Raw genomic sequence first — 20,678 nt, 5'->3', positions numbered from 1 at the left:
TAGCATGGTCTCTGCTACAGTACAGTAAGATTCTTACTTGGGAAGCACTAAGGTAAGCATTTCCACTTTACAAATGAGGAAATGAAACGTTAAGTTCCCTGACCCAGCTCACACAGGTGTCAAGAGGTAAAAGCTTGGACTCAAGCCCAAGCCAAGGCTGTGATAAAGCCACCACCACCGTGCTACACGAGGATTCTCACAGCTCTTCTTCGGCTCAGAGCTCGCTCCTGACCTGCAGGACCGCACATCAGAACTTTCACAGATGTCCTCACCTTGCTGTCCCACAGGTACCTCTAATAAATGTATCCTGAACCCAGGCCATCATTTCTCTCCACGTCCCCAGCCTTGGCACCTTCTCCTTCTGAATTTCCTGTTTCAGTAAATGAGTCTGCTGACCAAGCCAGAAAACTAGAACTTATCTTAGAATTCTCCTCTCTCAGAATGCTTTCAGCTGCAGGTAACAGAAAACCCAACTCACTGGCTTAAACCATTAGGAAATAGTCCATTTCATATAAAAACAAGCCCCCAAATGCAGCAGCTCTAGGACTGGTTAATGTGGTGGAGCAAACACAGCACCGAGGACCCAAGTTCCTCTGTCTTTCCACTGGGCCACCCTCAGCCTGTTGACTCGGTCTCTTAGCCTGACTCCCCTCATGCTCCCAGGATGGATGGCTTCCCGGGTTCCAGGTCACACAAGCAGACAACAATGTCCAGAGGCACAAAAGGAAAGTTTCCCCTCAGCATTCTCTTCTAAAGAGCAAAGAAACCCTACACAGAGGTGCCCCAGTGGAGATCTCCTTCACATCCCACTGGTCAGGATTTCGTCGTATGTCCATTCCTAAGCCAGTCATGGGCATAGGGAATGGAATCATAAGAACGGCTGAGATTAACAATGATTCACCTTCTGGGGTCCTGTAGAGACCCAGTCTCTCTGGTCGCACTGGCCACCTGTTACCAGAACCAAAATGGCGCTCTTTGGGCAAGAAAGATGAGGGAGTGGATAAGCGGTATACAATGTCTGCACAGTTCCTTTTTCCTAACCCCAGCGCCCTACCAATCACCACCGCCTGCCAGTTTCACCTCCTTCATTTCTCTTGGTTCCATGCCTTACTGCTGGTCACCATCTAGGCTATCATAATTCAAAACCTCAGTAGGCTGGCAATCTTCTACTGACAGGGAATAACTTTGTTAACATATACATACATACTTCTCAAATGCTAAAAATTAAAGATTCTTTCTGTTAAATGGTTTGTACTGTCAATTTCTTCCAGCAAATCTTTTCCTTATAGAGATAAAAAGATGAAATTATCCCAGTATTTGCATAAACTTAAAAAAAAAACAAAACTCCAAAAATGAGACACCAGAATTAATAGGTTGGTACTGGATTTGATGTTCTCGGTTTCTAGAAATAATTGTGACTAAAATTATTACAGAATCCGATTTCTGAAGCTGCATTAACATTTTTTAAAGTGGTTCATGGGAGAGCATTTAGATCATAGATATTGGTAGCTAACTACCATTTAAAACATGATCACAGAAACAGAAATAGGTGTGTATTGTACATATCCAAAACCGAATTGACTATTTCTCAACCAGAAAACTCTTCTACCTACACTCATCTTATGATATGATTAGTGATCATTTTTTTCTTCCAGTTGCCCAGACCCAAACTCTTGTGTGTTAGTTATACATTGCTGCACAATCAATTATCCCCACACATGACAATTTAAAACATACATGTATTATCTCTCAGTTGCTGTGGGTGAGGAATCTGAACATGGATTAGCTGGGCCTTCAGCTTTAGGGTTTCTCGCAGGATGTAATCACAGTATCAGCAGGCACCGCGGTCGCATCCCAAGCTCAAAAGGGGAAGGACCCGCCCTGAGCTCACATAGTTGCTGGCAGGATTTGATTCTTCACGGGTTGTCGGACTAAGGGCTTCAATTCCTTGCTGGCTGTTGGCCAGGGGCTGCCCTCAGATCCTTGCCATGTGGACCTTGCTTCGTTGAAGTGTGCAAGCTGAGAGGGCAACAGAGAGAACATGCCAGCAAGAGGAAATCATAATCTTTTGTAGCCTAATCACAGAAGTGCTATTCCATCGACTTTGCCATATTCTAGTCATTAGAAACAAGTCACTAGGCCCGACCCTGACTCAAGAGGAACAGAATTACACAGAGACATGACTACCAGGAAGCGGGGACCAGAAGGGGCCTGTCTCACCTTGGAACACTCCTCAGTTTTTCTCCTTCTCTCACACCTTATATCCAATCCATCAGGCAACCCAACAGGCTGTCCCTTCAAAACAACACACCCAGAATCCCTCAGTTGTTTGCTCAAATGTCACCTGTTGAGTGATATTTGATCATCTGACTTAATATCGCAACCAACCCATTAATACACACATACTCTCATCCTCTTCCTTTATGTTTCTTTATAGATCACCATCAGATATTCTAGATATCTTAATGATTTTTAAAATTCTCTCTCTCCCCACCTTAGTACGTAAGTTACCTGAGAGCAGGGATTTTTATCTGGTTTGTTTGCCGCTATATTCCTCATGCCTAAAGCAGTACAAAAATATGGAAGAGATATGGGAACATATGTATATGTATAACTGATTCATTTTGTTGTAAAGCAGAAACTAACACACCATTGTAAAGCAATTATACTCCAATAAAGATGTTAAAAAAAATTGTTGAATGAATGAATATCAGAATACATGGAAATGTGTTTTCTTTTAAAAGCTCAGTACCACAAGAAAAACTTATTCAAAGATTTGCAAAGATTCCATCCTCTCTATGCACAGAGGTGTGGATTCTGTTGGTTTTTCAAAGTGCTCTGGTTTGTTTCACTAGGCTCCCAAATCCAGCCCCTCACAGCTCCGACTCCCTACCAAAGCCAGAAGGGACAGAGAGAGGAAAAGGCCTCATTTCAGCCCCGAAATTCTAGGGTGGTCTCTAATTTAACCTTGAAAACCACACTACATGGGCTCCTGGGCTAAAACTACAGGGGACATTCTACCGAGAGAGGCTTCAACTCCGTAGACCTTGCCCATCAACGGGCAGACCATGGTCATGGGTGGACAGCAATGGAAAGCAGCCTAGGACAGAAGGGACTGGCTGTATTTTTCTGCCTAATGATCAATAGCCATGAGGCTCAAGGGACTCTTTGTAAAGTGGAGCTTCTCAAACTTTTCCACATCAGTATCCCTCAGGGCAGCTGAAAATGAATGCTCAACCCTGGGGGCTTCGGGGGCGGGGTTGGGGGGTGTCTAGTCTGAAGCAGACCAGGAAGCCGGAAATGGATCTGCTAATTTTAATTTTCCCTTTAAAAAAAATTCATCTAGATTTCACATTTTCCTCAGTAACACAGTTGCATTTAATTCTTTTTTTTTTGCATTTGATTCTTAATACAAAACTAATGCTTTAAATTACTTATAAGTTTCCTACAAATTTCTGCCGTTTTTTTTTTGGTCAATGCTAAATTACCAAGACTGTAAATTTCAGAAAATTCAGGTTGAACTGAAGGGAGTGCCTGCTGCATAGCAGATTCAGGACCCAGGCAATTTCTTTTCCTGGTTTTTGAGAATTCAGATGCCCATAAAGATGTGGGTTGTAGAAGTCAGATGGCAGATGGTGGCAGGGAACTCACAGGAGACAGTGCTGCTGCGGGCGGCGGGGAGTGAAGAAGCCTCCTGCACCTCTTTGGGGCTCCTGTCCTGAGACAGTCTACGAGCATCCTCTTGCTGAGAGGGCAGGAAGCTTGGGTCAGACAATGGGCTTTAAGGTCTCTGATCCCAGTCTCTCTTTTTTTTTTTTTTTTTTGTGGTACGTGGGCCTCTCACTGTTGTGGCCTTTCCCGTTGCGGAGCACAGGCTCCGGACGCGCAGGCTCAGCGGCCATGAGTCACGGGCCCAGCCGCTCCGCGCCATGTGGGATCTTCCCGGACCGCGGCACGAACCCGTGTCCCCTGCCTCGGCAGAAGGATTCTCAACCACTGCACCACCAGGGAAGCCCCCAGCCTCTTTTTTTGATGGTTGTTTTTACCTCAGAAAAAAACAGGTTTCAAAAGAAATTTTCCATGAACAGAGACGACTGATTCTTTTGTTCTTGTTTTATCACTGAGGTTGTAACTTTTGTCACCTGTAAATGAACTAATCCTTCAAAGATTCAGTCTTCGTGATCAACTGCAGGTACCCATCTCGCAAATTTCATTGTCATCGTATCGATCTTGTCATGTGTGTAAAAGCAGTAACATAATATAAAATTTACCCTAATTCAGGCTTTTAAAAAATCTGCTAGGTAAAGTAAACTTAGGAGGTCAGCCTTTACCATCAGGTCAAATACTGAATCCACATTTTTACCCTTTGTCCTCATGTCTACTTAATCCTTTGCAAAGAAGAATAATTCAACCCCGAATTTGATCCCTGAACACCGGGACCATCTCTTTCTCTGACAAAGGCAGCAAATATCTGTGCAAAAGTCTTCATTAAAGTCACTCCCCATTTCCATGTCATGTGGAAAAAGATGAGCAGCCAAACAGCTTTTGTTTCTGTTCTTTTCAATGTTCATTGGATGCAAGGAGAAAACCGAGAGAAACTCTCTGATGTGAGATGCTTGTGGTAAAATGAGGCAGTGCTTGCTGGGGAGTTCAGGGTGAGAAATAACCTTGATGTAGGCTACCTCTACTGCCCTTTTGCCTGTCACACACTTGACCTTGTCTTTGCAACATATTTGCACCTTTTTTCCCTAATTAATTCTATGCTCCCTCAAATGCTAAAATACCAATCCAGTTGAAAACACTTCACCAGTTACTACCTGACACATTGTACATTTACACCCTTCTACGTGAGATCCTGCGGTGAGGCACCTGAGCCTGGACCCTAGAGCTAACTGCCTGGGTGGGAACCCCACCCAGCTTTACCAATCTCTAGTCGTGTGACCTTGTCTCCCAAGTGCCTCAGTTTGCTTATCTGTAAAACAGACTAAAAATCAGGAGGATTTGAATGAGTTAGTGGGTATACATTTTTTTTTAAAGATTGGAGTGTTTTATCTATCTATCTATCTATCTATTTATTTTCGGCTGTGTTGGGTCTTCGTTGCGGGGCGCGTGCTTCTCATTGCGGTGGCTTCTCTTGTTGCAGAGCAGGGGCTCTAGGCGCACGGGCTTCAGTAGTTGTGGCATGCGGGATCAGTAGTTGTGGCTCGCGGGCTCTAGAGCAGAGGCTCAGTAGTTGTGGCGCACGGGCTTAGTTGCTCCGCATGTGGGATCTTCCCGGACCAGGGCTCGAACACGTGTCCCCTGCATTGGCAGGCGGATTCTTAACCACTGCACCGCAAGGGAAGTCCTGGGTATAAAATGTTAATGCCTGGCAAGCAGGGAGTGCTGTGTGTGAGGTGTTCCTTCATTTCATTGTATCTAAGATGCCATCAGTTGTAAGAAGCACCATTGTTTTATGTACAACTAAGAAAGAAAAAAAAATGCTGCCAATTAAGCTATGATGCAATGCTTTAGCTCAACATTTTTATTTTAGGTTTATCAAAAGTACTTGTTTAGGTATATCACATGTCGCCCTTGAGCCCACCTAAAGAGGAAAGTATAAGTGAAAAAAAAATTGGTTAAGTTATTCTCGAAAACTTCTTCACAGAGACCACATCTTCTTAGTGATTTTCAGCTCAAGGCTGTCAGGGCGCATATTTTCAACCCGAAGTAGGCTTCCAGGCAATCAGTGGCATCGATGAGGGAGTGTTTCTTTTAAGGGTGCTACTCTCTGGATCTGTCAGGCAATGACAACCATGTTATGACTTGACACATTGATCATAAGACATCCCAGTTACACAGCAGCTAAAAGTGTGTGTACAGGGGGGCAGGGGTTGTATCTTAGAATCAATGAAAATATGTTAATAGTATTGCATTCTCATTATAAATAGAACTAAGTGTATAAAAATGGTTGAATCATCAAAGTCCACACCTACATCTAATTGTAAAGAGCTGTTAACCTCCGTCAGAATTTCAACCAGTTGCTTAAATGCATCTTTTGAGCACATGCGATCTGTCATTCCACGAAGGCACAATTTTCAGCTCGGCTGCTGAATTTTGACCCCAATCAGGTGCATGTAAATCTTTACCAAAGCTTCTTCTGGATTTGCAGGTCACAAGTCATTTTTTAAATTGAGATATAATTGACATGTAACATTATATTAGCATCAGGTTACAATATAATGATTCAATATTTGTGAAATATATTGTATTTCATAATACAGTGTATATACTGTGAAATGATCACCACAATAGGTCTAGTTAACATAAAATTTTTTTTCTTACGATGAGAACTTTTAAGACTACTCTCATAGCAGCTTTCAAATATACATACATTACATCCCCATGACTTGCTTATTTTATAACTGGAAATTTGTATCTTTTGATCCATTTCACCCATTTCACCCTCCCATCCCCACACCCACCTCCGGCCTCTGAGCTCCGTGTTTTGTTGTGTTTTTTAGATTCCACGTATAAGTGAGATCATACCGTGTTTGTCTTTCTCTGTTGGACTTATTCACTTGGCATACTGCCCTCCAATCCATCCATGTTACTGCAAATGGGAAAGATTTCATTCCTTTTTATGGCTGAACAATACTTCATTGTGTACGTATACAAGCACTTCTGAATCTGTTCATGCATCACTTAGGCTGCTTCCATGTCTCGGCTCTTATAAATAACGCTGCAATGAATGTGGAGGTGCCGATATCTTTTTGAATTAGTGCTTTCATTTATTTCAAATAAATACCCAAAAGTGGAATTGTTAGATCATATGGTAGTTCTATTGTTAAGTTTTTGAGGAACCTCCATACTGATTTCCGTAGGGGTTGAACCAATTTACATTCCCACCAACAGTGCACAAGAGTCCTCTACACCTTCTCTAACACATTATCTCTCGTCTTTTTCATAATAGCCACATTCACCTGTAGATGTGAGGTGATCTCTCACTGTGGTTTTCATTTGCATTTCCCTGATGATTAGTGATGCTGAATACCTTTTCATGTACCTGTTGCCCACTTGTATTCAGATCCTCTGCCCATTTTTTAATAGGATTGTTTGTTTCTTTTCGCTATGGAGTTGTTCAGGTTCTTTATATATTTAGGAGATTAACCCTGCATTGGATATATAATTTGCCAATATCGTCGTCATTTTTCATTTGGATGTTTGATTATGTATCTGAACGGAAAGGAAGCAAGCACAGTGTTGATTCTCTTCAGATGGTCTCTTCTCTTTATCCCCTCTAGGTTTGCCCACATTTCCAGGGAACACCCCTGGTTCTGAAATCTAGTGCCCATACAGTCACCTGGAGAGCTTGGTAAAAATGTACATACAAAGACCACACTCGGGAACTGGACTAAAGCAGACTCTGAAAGTGAGATCCAAGAACTGATATTTAAAAAACTGGCTCCTCCCCATGATTCTGACATAACCTAAGTTTGAGGGCCACAGCTCTAGAAAAAAAGACGGTAGGAAAAGATGGGCAAAAGATGGGACAAAGGACATGGGGGGGAGGGGAGCATAAGGAAAGTTGTTTCTACAGAACACAGTTTCCAAAAGTTGCTCTTTTTTTTAAAATGGGAGCGTAGTTGCTTTACAACGTTGTGTTAGTTTCTGCTGTACAGCAAAGTGAATCAGTTATACATACACATACATCCCCTCTTTTTAAGATTTCCTTCCCATTTAGGTCACCACAGAGCATTACGTAGAGCTCCCTGCGCTATACAGTATGTTCCCCTCAGTTGTCTATTTTATACATAGTATCAACAGTGTATATATGTCATTCCCAGTCTCCCGATTCATCCCACCCCCTCTTCCCACCCATAAGTCTGTTCTCTACATCTGTGTCTCTATTTCTGCTTTGCAAATAAGTTCATCTGTACCATTTTTCTAGATTCCACATATAAGCAATATTACACGATACTTGTTTTTCTCTTTCTGACTTACTTCACTCTGTATGACAGTCTCTAGGTCTATCCACATCTCTGCAAATGGCACTATTTTGTTCCTTTTTATGGCTGAGTAATATTCCATTGTATATATGTACCACATCTTCTGTTGATGGACATTTAGGTTGCTTCCATGTCCTGACTATTGTAAATAGTGCTGCAATGAACACTGAGATGTATCAAAAGTGGCTCCTTTTAACAGCTTTTTTTAAAAAATTGGGGTATAGTTACTTTACAATGTTGTGTTAGTTTCTGCTGTACAGTGAAGTGAATCAGCTCCCTCATGGACCTCCCTCCCACCCACCCCCATCCCCCCCATCTAGGTCACCACAGAGCACTGAGCTGAGCTCCCTGTGCTATACAGCAGGTTCCCACTAGCTATCTTTTTTAAACATGGCAGTGCACATACATCAATCCCAATCTCCCAATTCACCTCACCCTCCACTCCCCATCACACTGTGTCCACATGTCTGTTCTCTGCATCTGCGTCTCTATTCCTGCCCTGCAAATAGGTTCATCTGTACCATTTTTCTAGATTCCACATATATGCGTTAATATACAATACTTAAAGTAGTATGTTGACTTTATAGTGTTGTTAAAATGAGATGAAAGCTGTGGAGAAGTCATGGAAAGGGTTGAGGTTAAGATGCTTTCTGTCTCCATCAAAAGCCCAATCCCAGCCGTGTTAAACAATTGGGAAATATGTTGGCCCACCCAGGAGGAGGGCAAGAGTTTGGGCCAGCACCTCGCTGAGATCCTGAGGGACCTTGTCCCTTTCCGTCCCTCCACTCTGCCACACATAGCGTCCCTCTGAAGGCTGGGACCCTCGAGAGCGGAGGGTGACTGCCAGGGAAATTGGGATAATGTGCTCACCAAGCAGGCCCTGGAAAATGGCAACCAATTGGTTCGCCTGTTCAGAAATTACTGCAGGGGGGTCTTTAGAGAAAATAAAATATATAGAGTCCACCGTAGAATAGTTTAAAGTGTATTTTTAACTACTCAAAATCCCAGCAGCCCTAAAAGTAATGATTTCTGTTTATTAATAATGGCCTTTTAATTTTAATTCTTATAAATTCACATAATGTTTACATAGTTATAATCACAGCATATATACACACACACACACACACACACACACACAGAGAGTTGTGTGCATAATTTTTTTCTCTTAATATTATTCTCTAAACCTTTCTTCATGTTTTATAGTTACCATATAATTTTAAGTAACAGCAGGGCTTTTTTTTATCGATACACCAGCACATACTTAACCAAATTCTACAGTTTCTTCGAGTTGCTCACTGTTACAGGTAATGTCGTGATGAAAATCTTTTGCATATGGCATTTTTACACACCTACTGCTTAAGGGATTTTCCTTTTCATTCCTGTCCTGTGGAAGAGAGAACTTTCCCTGGAGTCTCTCACAACCTGCTCCTCTCCTCACTAGGTGACATCATTAAGGTACAGAGTGTGAGATGGGAAAATTATCCTGGATTATCTGAATGGGTCCAGGGTCAAAAGGATCCTTAAAAGAGGGAGGAAAGAGACTTCCCTGGCGGTCCCATGGTTGAGACTCCACGCTTCCGTTGCAGGAAGCAGTGGAGTCTGCAGGGCATGAGTTCAATCCCTGGTTGGGGAACTGAGATCCCGCAAGCCGCGCAGCCAAAACAAAAAAGAGGGAGGAAAGAGGATGGGAGTTAGAAGCAAGAGGTTGGAGGGATGTGAGAACGGGGTCATGAGTCAAGGAATGTGGGTGGCCTCTGGAAGCCAGGGAAACAAATTCTCCACAGAAGTTTCCAGAGAGAATGCTGCCAACACCTTGATCATAGACTTCTGGCCGCTAGAACTGTAAGAGAATAAACCTGCACTGTTTTAAGCCACAAAGTTTGTAGTCATTTGTTACAGCAGCAGCAGAAAACAGATACATCCGCTGCTCCGGCTGGGGTGGGAAAGGCATAAAAACTAGTAATAAGAGTGACGATAAAAATAACCGCTAAGAGCCGCCGAGGGCTTACACTGTCCTGCACGTCAACCTAGGTTAAAGCGCCACAACACCATGACATGGGTGTCAGCATCTCCACGCGGCAGACGTGAACCTGAGGCGCACAAAGGTTAAGGAACTGTGCAACGTGGCACAGCCTGTGAGTGGTAGTCAGGATTTGGACTTAGTCCAGAATCTAGAAAAGATGCTGCACAAGACTTGCCCAAGGTGCACAGTTAGTGGCAGAGTCAGGAACAACCTCAGCGTCCCAACGGATTCCAGAGGACCAGAGGACTCTTTCCTCAAGGGCTGAAAAAAAAAAAAAAGGGTACTTCCCTGTGGCCTAGTGGTTAAGACTCCGCGTTTCCAGGGCAGGGGGCGTGGGTTTGATCCCTGGTCGAGGAATTAGGATGGGAGGGGGGACGGTGAGGGGCCAGGCCTGGAAGGGGACCGAGGTAGATTCTTCAGGATTCTGCTTCAGGACTGGCTGGGGGGGTCACTGCTCCCTGACCAGATAGAGCCTCCCGGTGGACGCTCTCCTCTCCGTAGCTGCTCTTTGGTGTTTCTGACATCTCAAAGACAGCTCCACCCTCTCGAGCTTCAGCACCTTTGCCTGCAGGGAAATCTGAGGATCTGCTGCAAACTCCACCAGCCCAGTGCTCCTGGGGTCTCTGCAGGCTCTGCACTCTAGAGCTCATCTCACTGAAAGGACAAAACACCCCACAGCCCTGTCTTGCTAAGCTGAGCATCTTGGGAGCCACCATTGGCCACTGCAAGCAAGTGTGCATTCTGAGCGCCACCTAGTGGTGCCCAGGGTCCCCAGCGTTTCTTCTGAAACCTGGTCAGAGGAAGGGGCTCCGACGATCTCCCTACCTCTGAGGTCGCTCTAGGCAGGCTTGGAGGACTTAGAGGATCTCCAGCCCTCTCGGATTCCAGGACACTTGAGAGAAGCCCGAGGCCAGCTGCTTCCCTGAAACTCTGTGAGCTTACATTGGGACTGTCGCATCCTGGGCTCTGCCTGAGGGTCCAGGATGCTGGTTCTGGGTTGATACACAGGATAATGCTTTTTGTCATTTATCAGCTCTGTGACCTGAATGAGGGTAGGGAAGGTGTGTGGGGGAATCAGCATCTCATTTCAATGTGAGAGGAACTAATAGAGGAAAGTGAATTTTAAAAAGCCATTGAGAATTCACATTATTTAACAACTTCTTAGATAAAATGGGCCAATTCTTTGAAAAACACAAATGACTACAATTCATTCAATATGAACTAGATAATTTGAATATGCCTACAACTGTTAAGGAAATTGAATTTGTAATTTAAAAGCTCCCCCCTAAAGAAGTCTCTAGACCCAGATGCTTTCACTGGAAGGTTCTATCAAATGCTTAAAGAAAAAATAACACTATATATATTCTTGATCAAAAAAAAAAATACAAGGACTTCCCTGGTGGCGCAGTGGTTAAGAATCTGCCTGCCAGTGCAGGGGACACGGGTTCAATCCCCAGTCCAGGAAGATCCCACATGCCGCGGAGCAACTAAGCCCATGTGCCACAACTACTGAGCCTGTGCTCTAGAACCCACGAGCCACAACTACTGAGCCCTTGTGCCACAACTACTGAAGCCTGCACGCTTAGAGCCTGTGATCTATAACAAGAGAAGCCATCGCAATGAGAAGCCCGTGCACTGCAATGAAGAGTAGCCCCTGCTCGCCACAACTAGAAGAAGCCCGTGCGCAGCAACAAATACACAACGCAGCCAAAAATAAATAAATAAATAAATTTTTAAAAATACAAGAGGAGGGAACACTTTCCAATTCACTTTATGAAGCTAGTATTATCCTAGTATTACCCTGATATCAAAACCAGACAAAGGGAGTACAAAATAAGAAAACTACAGATCAATACTCCTCATGAATTTAGATTCAAAAACCCTTAATAAAATATTAGCAAGAGGAACTCAGCAATATATACAAAGAATTGTACACTGCAACCAAGTGTGGTTTATCTCAAGGATGCAAGTCTGAGTCAATATTTGAAAATCAATTAGTGGAATCCATTAACAGGCTAAAGGAGAAAAATCATATGATCATATAAGTTGATGCAGAAAAAGCATTTGACAAAATTCAATGCCCATTAATGATAAAAAGAAACTCAGAAAAATGAGAATAGAGGAATATTTTCTTAATAAAGAATATCTACCAAAAAACCCACAAAACTCTACTTAATGGTGAAAGACTGAATGCTTTCCACTTAAAACTGGGAACAAGACAAAGACATCTACTCTTACCACTCTTATAATAGTTCTGTAAGTTCTAGCCAGTGAAGTAAGGCAAGAAAAGGAAATAAAAGGCATGCAGACCAGAAAGGAAGATGTGTTTGCAGATGACATGATTATCCAGGTAGAAAATCGCCAAGGAATCTACAAAAATATCCTCAAACTAATAAGTGGGCTTAGCAAAGACACAGATTACAAGATAAATATATAAAAATCAGTTGTATTTCTATATACTAGTAAGGAACACATGGACATCAAAATTTTGAAAACAATACCATCTACAGTTGTTCACAAAAAGATGGAATACTTAGGTGTAAATCTAACAAAACATGTATAGGGCTCCTCTGCTGAAAACCACAAAATATTTAGGAAAGAAATCAAAGAAGATCTAAATACATGAAGAGACATACTATGTTCATGGATTGGCAAGCTCCATACAGTAAAGGTGTCAACTCTCCCCAGTTTGATATACAGGTTTAACCCAATTCCTGTCAAACTCCTAGCAAGATTTTTGTAGATATAGACAAGATTTTTCTAAACTTTATATGAGAAAGCAAAGGAACTAGAATACCTAAATCAATTTTGAAAGAGAAGAACAGAGTGCAGGAATCAGTCTACTCAGATTTAAGACTTAAAAAGCAAAAGTAATCAAGAGTGTGTAGTGTTGGTGGAGGAATAGACACATAGATCAATGGAATAGGATAGAGAGCCCCAAAATACATCCATACAAAGATGCTCAACTGATTTTTGGCAGGTGCAAAAGTAATTCAATAGAGGAAAGACAGCCTTTTCAATACATAGTGGTAGTGGAATTGGGCTTCCATAGACAAACAAACAAACCTAAAACACAACCAGAAGAAAAAATACCCCTCAACCTAAACTATACACTTAATACAAAGTAACTCTAAATGGATCACGGATTTAAATGCAAAACATAGAACTGTAAAACTTTCAGGAAAAGACAGGAGAAAATCTTCGGGATTGGGTTTAGGCTAATTTCATTTTTAAAAATACAAAACACGGGACTTCCCTGGTGGCACAGTGGTTAAGAATCTGCCTGCCAATGCAGGGGACACAGGTTAGATCCCTGGTCCAGGAGCAACTTAGTTTCCATGGGGATACTAAGCCCGTGCGCCACAACTACTATGCTTACATTCTAAAGCCTGCAAGCCACAACTACTGAAGCCCGCACACCTAGAGCCCGTGCTCCACAGCAAGAGAAGCCACCGCAATGAGAAGCCAATGCACCGCAACGAACAGTAGCCCCCGCTCGCCGCAACTAGAGAAAGCCCACGCACAGCAACGAAGACCCAACGCAGCCAAAAATAAATAAATAAATAAATAAATTTATTTAAAAAAATATAAAACACACCCACACAATAACCTATTTCAAATAAAGTAGAAAGCATTGTATTTTCTTCACCTTCCCATTTGCTGCTCATCCCTACAGTGGTGATGAAATCACATGAGAAACTTTTTTAAACTTCCAAAGCCCAAGTTCCATTCCCAGAGGTTTGATTCACTCAATCCAGGGGAAGGCCTGAGCATCTGTATTTTGGAAAGCTCCCCAGGTGATGCTACGTGCAGCCAGGTTGAGGACCACTTTGCGAAATGAAGAGCTCTCCCCTTGCTTCTCCAAGGATGGGCCAACCAACCAGCAGTATCAGCCTCATCTGAGAGCTTGATAGAAATGCACATTCTCAGGCCCCACCCCATACCTGCTGGATCAGAGACAGCCATCTGTGTTTTAAGAAGCCCTCCCTCCATGCGATTCTGATGTCCACTCAAGTTTGAGAGCCTCTGCCTCGGTAGACAAATTCTGATAATAGGAGCCACTGATTCACAGACAAGTAGATACATCTGGTTAAAAAGCATCGAAAGCATCGTTCAACCTCCCTGATGATCAAAAGAAAGGCAACATAAAAACAGCAGTCAAGGGAGTTCTCCCGTGGCTTAGTGGTTAGGATTCTGGGCTTTCACTGCCGTGACCTGGGTTCAATCCCTGGTCAGGGAGCTGAAATCTCGCAAGCCATGTGGCACAGCCAAAAAAAAAAAGTCAAATGAGCAAATTTACAAGTAAATCAAACAGAAGTTAATAATTCATGCTTCCCCTTTCACACAGCTAGGGTAACCAATAACCAACCCTCCCAGTTTGCCCAGGACTGAGGGGGTTCCCAGAATTGGGGACTTTGTGTGATAAAGCCAGGACAATTTGATAACCCTACACAAGACTCATGGGATCAGTATAATTATTGGTTACTCTCTGCTTTCCCCATTAGACAGTAATCCACAGGGACAGGACCCTGTATGTCTTATAGCCTGCTCCATATCTTTGTATATCATAAATGCTCAATCAATATTTGGAGATGGAAGACAGAAAGGTAGGAACAGAGGGAAAGAGGGAAGGAAGGGGAGAGAGGAAGGAAGATAGACAATTGCTGGGCAGTCACCTCCTCAGCATTTCTCCACCGCCAGACACATACCATGGTCACAGTTCGGACTGCATCGCACTATATCTACTTATTTATAGGGCTGTCTCTCTTGATAAGCCCTGAGCTCCTCTTGTGTGTGGACTGCATCCTATCCACTGTCATATAATCAAAGGCGTCAGAGCCTAGGGGTTAGGGGAATGGGTGCTGAGCTCAGTCTGCCTGGGTTCATATCCTAACTCTACGGATTATCAGCTGGGACCTTGGACGAGCTATTTCACCTTTCTCTACCTCAGCATCCTCATCTGAAAAACGGATATAAAAAGAAGAACACAGGACCTACCTTCGTGGAGTTGTGAGGATTTTACATGCGTTACTGCATGTAAACCATTTAGAATGGTGCCTGGAATATCCAGAGCGCTCAGTACCATTAGGGAGAATTATTATTAAAGGAAGGGAACCCACAAACCCCGGTTAAGGGATTGAAGTGACCTCACGGTGATCAGGAAGCTGCAGGTGGCTGTATTTTCTGGTTGGTGGACAGACACCAGTCTCTCTGAATGCCTCCGAAAGGTCAAGAGGAAAATTTCCAGGGTTGGGAAGATGATGCAGGAAGGCTCCAGGCTGACACGGGGCTTCCCTTGCCCAATGTCCCCCTTCATGTGTCCGCTACTCATTTCCCCATGAAGGACAGATACCCCAGTGCCTCTGGGTCCTCAGAGCTCCTGGCCTACAATTGCACTTTCACGTGCACTGTCGCTTGAAGGGGCAAGGGGCTCTCTCTGAAAAGTCAGGCCTGTGTGAGGGGATCCTTGAGTTCATCACTGAATCCCCGGAACCTGGTTCCTAGCACAGAGCAGGCACTCTGGGGCTACCTGTGAAGTAACTGATTTTAATGAGCATAAATACTTTTTAAAAAACTAAGCAGATAACATTTACCAAGTACCTCCATACAGTGGCCAAATGGCGGTCGCACAAATATGAAACCTCAAGCCTCGGAGTATCACGCTTTACGTTTTACCAAGCATGCTTACATCCATTTTTCATTTGACGCCCCCTCCCCAACAATTCTATGAAGTAGGCAATGCTGGTATTATCCTTGATTGACACACTTTTAAAAATCCCAGTTGTCTATCGGTGCCCAGATCCACCTCACCTCTGGTCCTGCCCTTGACTGTGCATCTCCTAGCCAGATCCTTCCTATTGGGTCATGAACCAGGAAGCAGAATGGCCATGAACCAAGTTACTCCATCAGTATTTACCTAAAGGAGTTGAACACTCACGTCCACATGGAAACGTGCACGCTGATGTCTATAGCAGCTTTGCTCGTAACTGCCAAAACTTGGAAGCAACCGAGATGCCCTTCAGCAGGTGAAGGAATAAATAAATTGTGGTACAGCCAGACAATGGAATATTATTCAGCGCTAAAAAGAAACAAGCTATCAAACCATGAAAAGACATGGAGGAACCTTAAATGCATATTATTAAGTGAAGGAAGCCCGTGTGAAAAGGCTACGTCCTGTAGGATTCCAGTTGTATGACATTCTGGAGAAGGCAAAACTATGGAGACGTACAGAGATCAGTGGCTGTCCGTGGTTGGGGGGAGGGAGGGGTAAGCAGATCACAAGGCATCTTTTGGGCAGGGAAACTATTCTGAAAAATAAAACAGCTCTACCTGTGAATTCCCTCAGGACTCCACCCCTCCCCATGGTCCCCATGACTTGAGAGATCAAAGGGGAAGAGAGCCCCCTGGGTTAAACGGGCAGGAGCCTGAACTGTCTTCTTTGTCACCATCCTTTATTAGGGACGTAACATGAGGGCCCCTTTGTCCCAGCACCTCGAAGGCATTTACCCTCTTTGCTCCAAGGCACTGAATAAGCTCGTTCATTGCGCTGGCGCTGGCGTTAACCATGCGGTTAGGCATAATGAGATCATCCATCCAGAGAGAGTGCTTGTGAAACCAATAAAGGCTGAATTAGCCCCAGCCCTCCCCTCCCCCTGTCCCCCCAGAATAAATCTTCCCTCCTGTGTATGCCCCCCACCTTGGGACATGCCACCAACTGCACTTCATCAGGCGTATTTCTTCATCTGTTTCCCTTCCCTAGACCCTGACAGGGACCCTGTTCATCCGTCATTCGTCGGGCCAGCCCCACCTAGGAGAGGGCAGGTCCCATGCTAAACATGGCAGACAGAGATGAATTAGACGCCGCCACAGCCGCTGGGCAGCGTACAGTTCAGGAGCCTCCTGTCTCATTCATTTCCACACCCTTGGCATTGAGCACAGTGCCTGGCAAAGACAAGACATGCTTGTTGAAGGAAGGGGTGAAAAAATCCCTAAATGACCCCACATCAGTTTACAGAAAGTGCCCAATTAAAATCTGCTTTGGCGCTTTGGCCACCTATGCCCAGGGCCCCTCACCCGGGAGAGCAGTGATGAAGACGGGAAGGGTCCTAGTGACGTAAGGACAGATGGTGTCCTTTGTCATCACAGATCAACAGCCAGTCCAGCCTGCTCAGCGCTCTGATGGCGCAGTGCTGCCCTTTGTCTGAGAGAAATGCAAAGCAGACAACGTTCTTCCAGGAGTGCAAATGTGCCGACACTGTTCTTTCTTGTCATTTTATCTTTTTCTTTTTCCCTTTTCACAAAAATGGGACCATAGAGTACGTACCATTTTGTAAATTTGGGTTTCCCACACCCCAGGCCACGTAACAGCACACAATGAGTATTTTTCCATATTACCAAATTTACAAGTCAAGCAGCGATTTTAATGGTTGCATAGCATTCCACTGTATGAATGTATTAGCCCTTATTTAAACTGTTTCCCTAGTTTGGGATGTTTAGGCTGTTTCCAGATTTTTGCTGGGATGAATATCCTTATTCCTAAATCCTGAGAAGAAATTCCTAGAAGAGGAATTGTTGAGTCAAAGAGCACGTACATGTCAACTTTTGACATTTATGACCAAGTTGCCTACATCTGTCGAGTTCCTGCAGGGAATGGGTAAGCAGGGGGGCCCTGTGAGGTGAGTGGGCAGTTTTATACAGGTCCACGGCTCTTACCTGAATCCCCTGGGACCAGATGTATTTCAGAATTCAGAATTTTCCAGGTTCTAGAGAAGTACCATAGCGTACCTTCTATGTACCGTATTGTATCTCCAGCAGATTCCAGGACAGACCCACAATCCAAGTCATCATTAAGGTTTCCTCCGTGGCCTGTATGAGAACAGAATCTAAAAAAAAGAGTGGATATATGTATAACTGAGTCACTTTGCTGTGCACCGAAACTAACACAACATTGTAAATCAACTATACTCCAATAAAAATTTTTAAAAAATTTTCCTCAGTAAAACACATGAACGTTCACAATAAGTGAGATAAATCAAGATCACACAGAGCCTTGTGGCAGCTCAGGGCAGGTTTTGCCAGTAGATAAGTTTTGGAACTAGAAGCATGTTTAAGAAAGGAAAAGCAACTTTCAGAGGTCAGAATTTTTGCAGTGTAGATTTATGGAGAAGAGAGCGTGGTATATATATCATTCCGCTGCTTTGTGAGGGATATTGGCTTAGCGGGACAGGAGGACGGAGCGCAGAGTGAGGACGAAGTCGTCAGCTTGGGAGGAAAATCCATCTGTGTTTGGATCCTGCCTTCACCAGCTGCAAGCTGGGCGTCCCTGGGCCAGTAGCTTGCCCTTTCTGGGCCTCATCTCTGAAGAGTACACATACCCCAGAGCTGTGGAGAGGATTACAGAGGACGGAGCATACAAAACACTTAGCGTATCCCTAACTAGCGCTGCATAGATGACAGCAGTTATTAAACTTGCCCTAGTAAATGGTAGCACTGGGAAATACAAGAGAAATGAAAGACTTTGCTTGTCCTGTGATGTCAGGTGGGACCAGATAAACACTGAGACGCTTCTAATCTGTCAGCCCCCAAAGCTGACCTTCAGGGTTCTGCCCAGAAATTTGGGTAAGAGGAAGGGGCCACCAGGAGATGCGGTGGAATTTCGCCCAGGGGTCCTGTTTGGCTTGTGCCCACCGTGGTGGTGCTGGGGCCCTCTGTCTCGCTGGCACGCCGGCTGGAGGGGCAGAGCCCAGGCCAGCCCCCCGGACCTCCTCAGAGACCTACTTCGCTGTCCCAGGGTGCAGTTGTTGCAAATGAAGCCCTGGATAGTTCGAAGGCTGCAGTTCCAGAGGCAAGTTACCCCAGTGCTTGGGCAGGACCCCAGCAGGTCCCACACAGAGTCAAGCTGTGGCCTTAAGGACACGGGCGGTCCAGCTGGAAGAGGTGCGAGAGCGGGCGCAGGTTGGCTTTCCGTGAGCGCTGGGGTCCTCTGGGAGACCGCAGGCGGGTGCCAGGGTGGGAGGGGTGGATGAGGGCAGCCGGAGTGGCTGGGGGGACAGAGGCGGGGGGGTGGAGTCAGGACAAGGCATCCTTCCCTGTGTCCCAACCACATGGACCTGGAGGAACGCAGGACTACACCCCTGGGTTGTTTACCAAAATTGAAAAACAGAAAAGGAGAAGGAACAGACTTGTAAAGAAAAGCCTGAAAAGCCCTCTGTCAAATCCCCGCTCTGGACCAAGTTTTACCAGCACAGATTATAGCACCTTGGTTGCTGGACGCTCTCTGCGCTGAGGACTCAGACAGATTACATTTGCCAAGAATAACTTTGTCAGGTCCGAACTGCTTTGCACCAGGAGGTGGGGAGATGGAAATTTTCAGAAGCCCCCTATCCAGTGGGGCCTTTCACAGCTTACCAAATAGACCCCGGAAAACAGCAGACAACTGGCTCATCTGTTTAGAAAGGACTGCTGGGGTTTCTTTAAAAGATTTTTAGAAAATATTCTAGAATCCACTGTGAGACTTCATCAAGTGTTTCTTCATTGCTCATAAATTTTACACAATAATTTGCTTCTAAATGCGCCTTCCTATCTTAATCCGTATAAATTTCCATTCATATTGTTTTAATCACAGTGTTATTAAATTTCATTTATATCCTTTCCCTTTCTATTCCATAAACAGTTTTTCATGTTTTTTATAGTCCTCACGTAGATTCTAATGATAGCATCCATTTCATTGTATTCAATACCACAGGTTTCCTCACCAGACTATAAAAACTCATTTTTCATTATTATAAATAATGCTGCAACAAACATCTTTGTACATAGGGTATATTCACAGACTCACTACTTAAATAAATTTTCAGTTATTTATTCAACAGATGTTTATTGGATTCCTATTATGTTAGGCCCAGGGAATAAGTGAACAAAACAGACACAGCCTCTGCCCCAAAGGCTAAACAGTCTATCCTTTAATAATTTTCAGATCTTCCTGAGCGAGTCTCAAATACAAAAAGGACCCTCTGGATGAAAAACTGTAGGATTTGCAGCCAAGAAGCATCAACTGGGGCCTGTAGAAGTGATGCACAGAGTTGGGGGGAAGCGGGATACCCCTCTCTTACCCCCCCACCAGAGCCTGCAGGAGTCACAGGATGGAGAGCAAAACAGCAGCTCATTTCATTCGTTTGTCTTTTTGTTGAAGTATAATTGACTTACGATGTTGTATGAGTGTACAGCAAAGTGATACCTATATATATGTACGTATATATAGGCATCACTTTTTCACATTCTTTTTCATTATGGTTTTATTTTTTGGCCAGGCCACTCGGCTTGTGGGATCTTAGTTCCCCAACCAGGGATCGAACCCTGGTCCTCAGGAGTGAAAGCGCAGAGTCCTAACCAGTAGACCGCCAGGGAATTCCCTCATTATGGTTTATTACAGGATACTGAACATAATTCCCTGTACTATATAGTAGGACCTTGTTGTTTATCTATTTTATATGTAGTAGTTCGTATCTCCTAATCCAAAACTCCTAATCTATCCCTCCCTCCGTTCCCCTCTAGTAACCATCAGTTTGTTTGCCATTAACAGCAGCTCATTTCTACACGAGCCAGGCTGGAGGCCAGGAGACCAGGGACCATGCACAAGGTGCCTAAGAGGCCACTGCAGCATGAAC

General features: G+C 44.1%; 1 long non-coding RNA gene across 1 annotated transcript; it reads right to left on the bottom strand.

Moving 5' to 3' along the window:
* Positions 1 to 5,509: 5,509 nt before the first annotated feature.
* Positions 5,510 to 18,263, bottom strand: LOC137202353 (uncharacterized). The gene is made up of 2 exons (XR_010932555.1): positions 17,797 to 18,263; positions 5,510 to 6,592 (listed from the first exon to the last, which is right to left on the bottom strand). It is a non-coding gene; the product is annotated as an uncharacterized lncRNA (long non-coding RNA).
* Between the last annotated feature and the right edge of the window lie 2,415 nt (positions 18,264 to 20,678).

Source organism: Pseudorca crassidens, chromosome 11, assembly GCF_039906515.1.
Source record: "Pseudorca crassidens isolate mPseCra1 chromosome 11, mPseCra1.hap1, whole genome shotgun sequence".
NCBI lineage: Eukaryota > Metazoa > Chordata > Mammalia > Artiodactyla > Delphinidae > Pseudorca > Pseudorca crassidens.
This window is presented reverse-complemented; position numbering and strand designations above follow the sequence as displayed.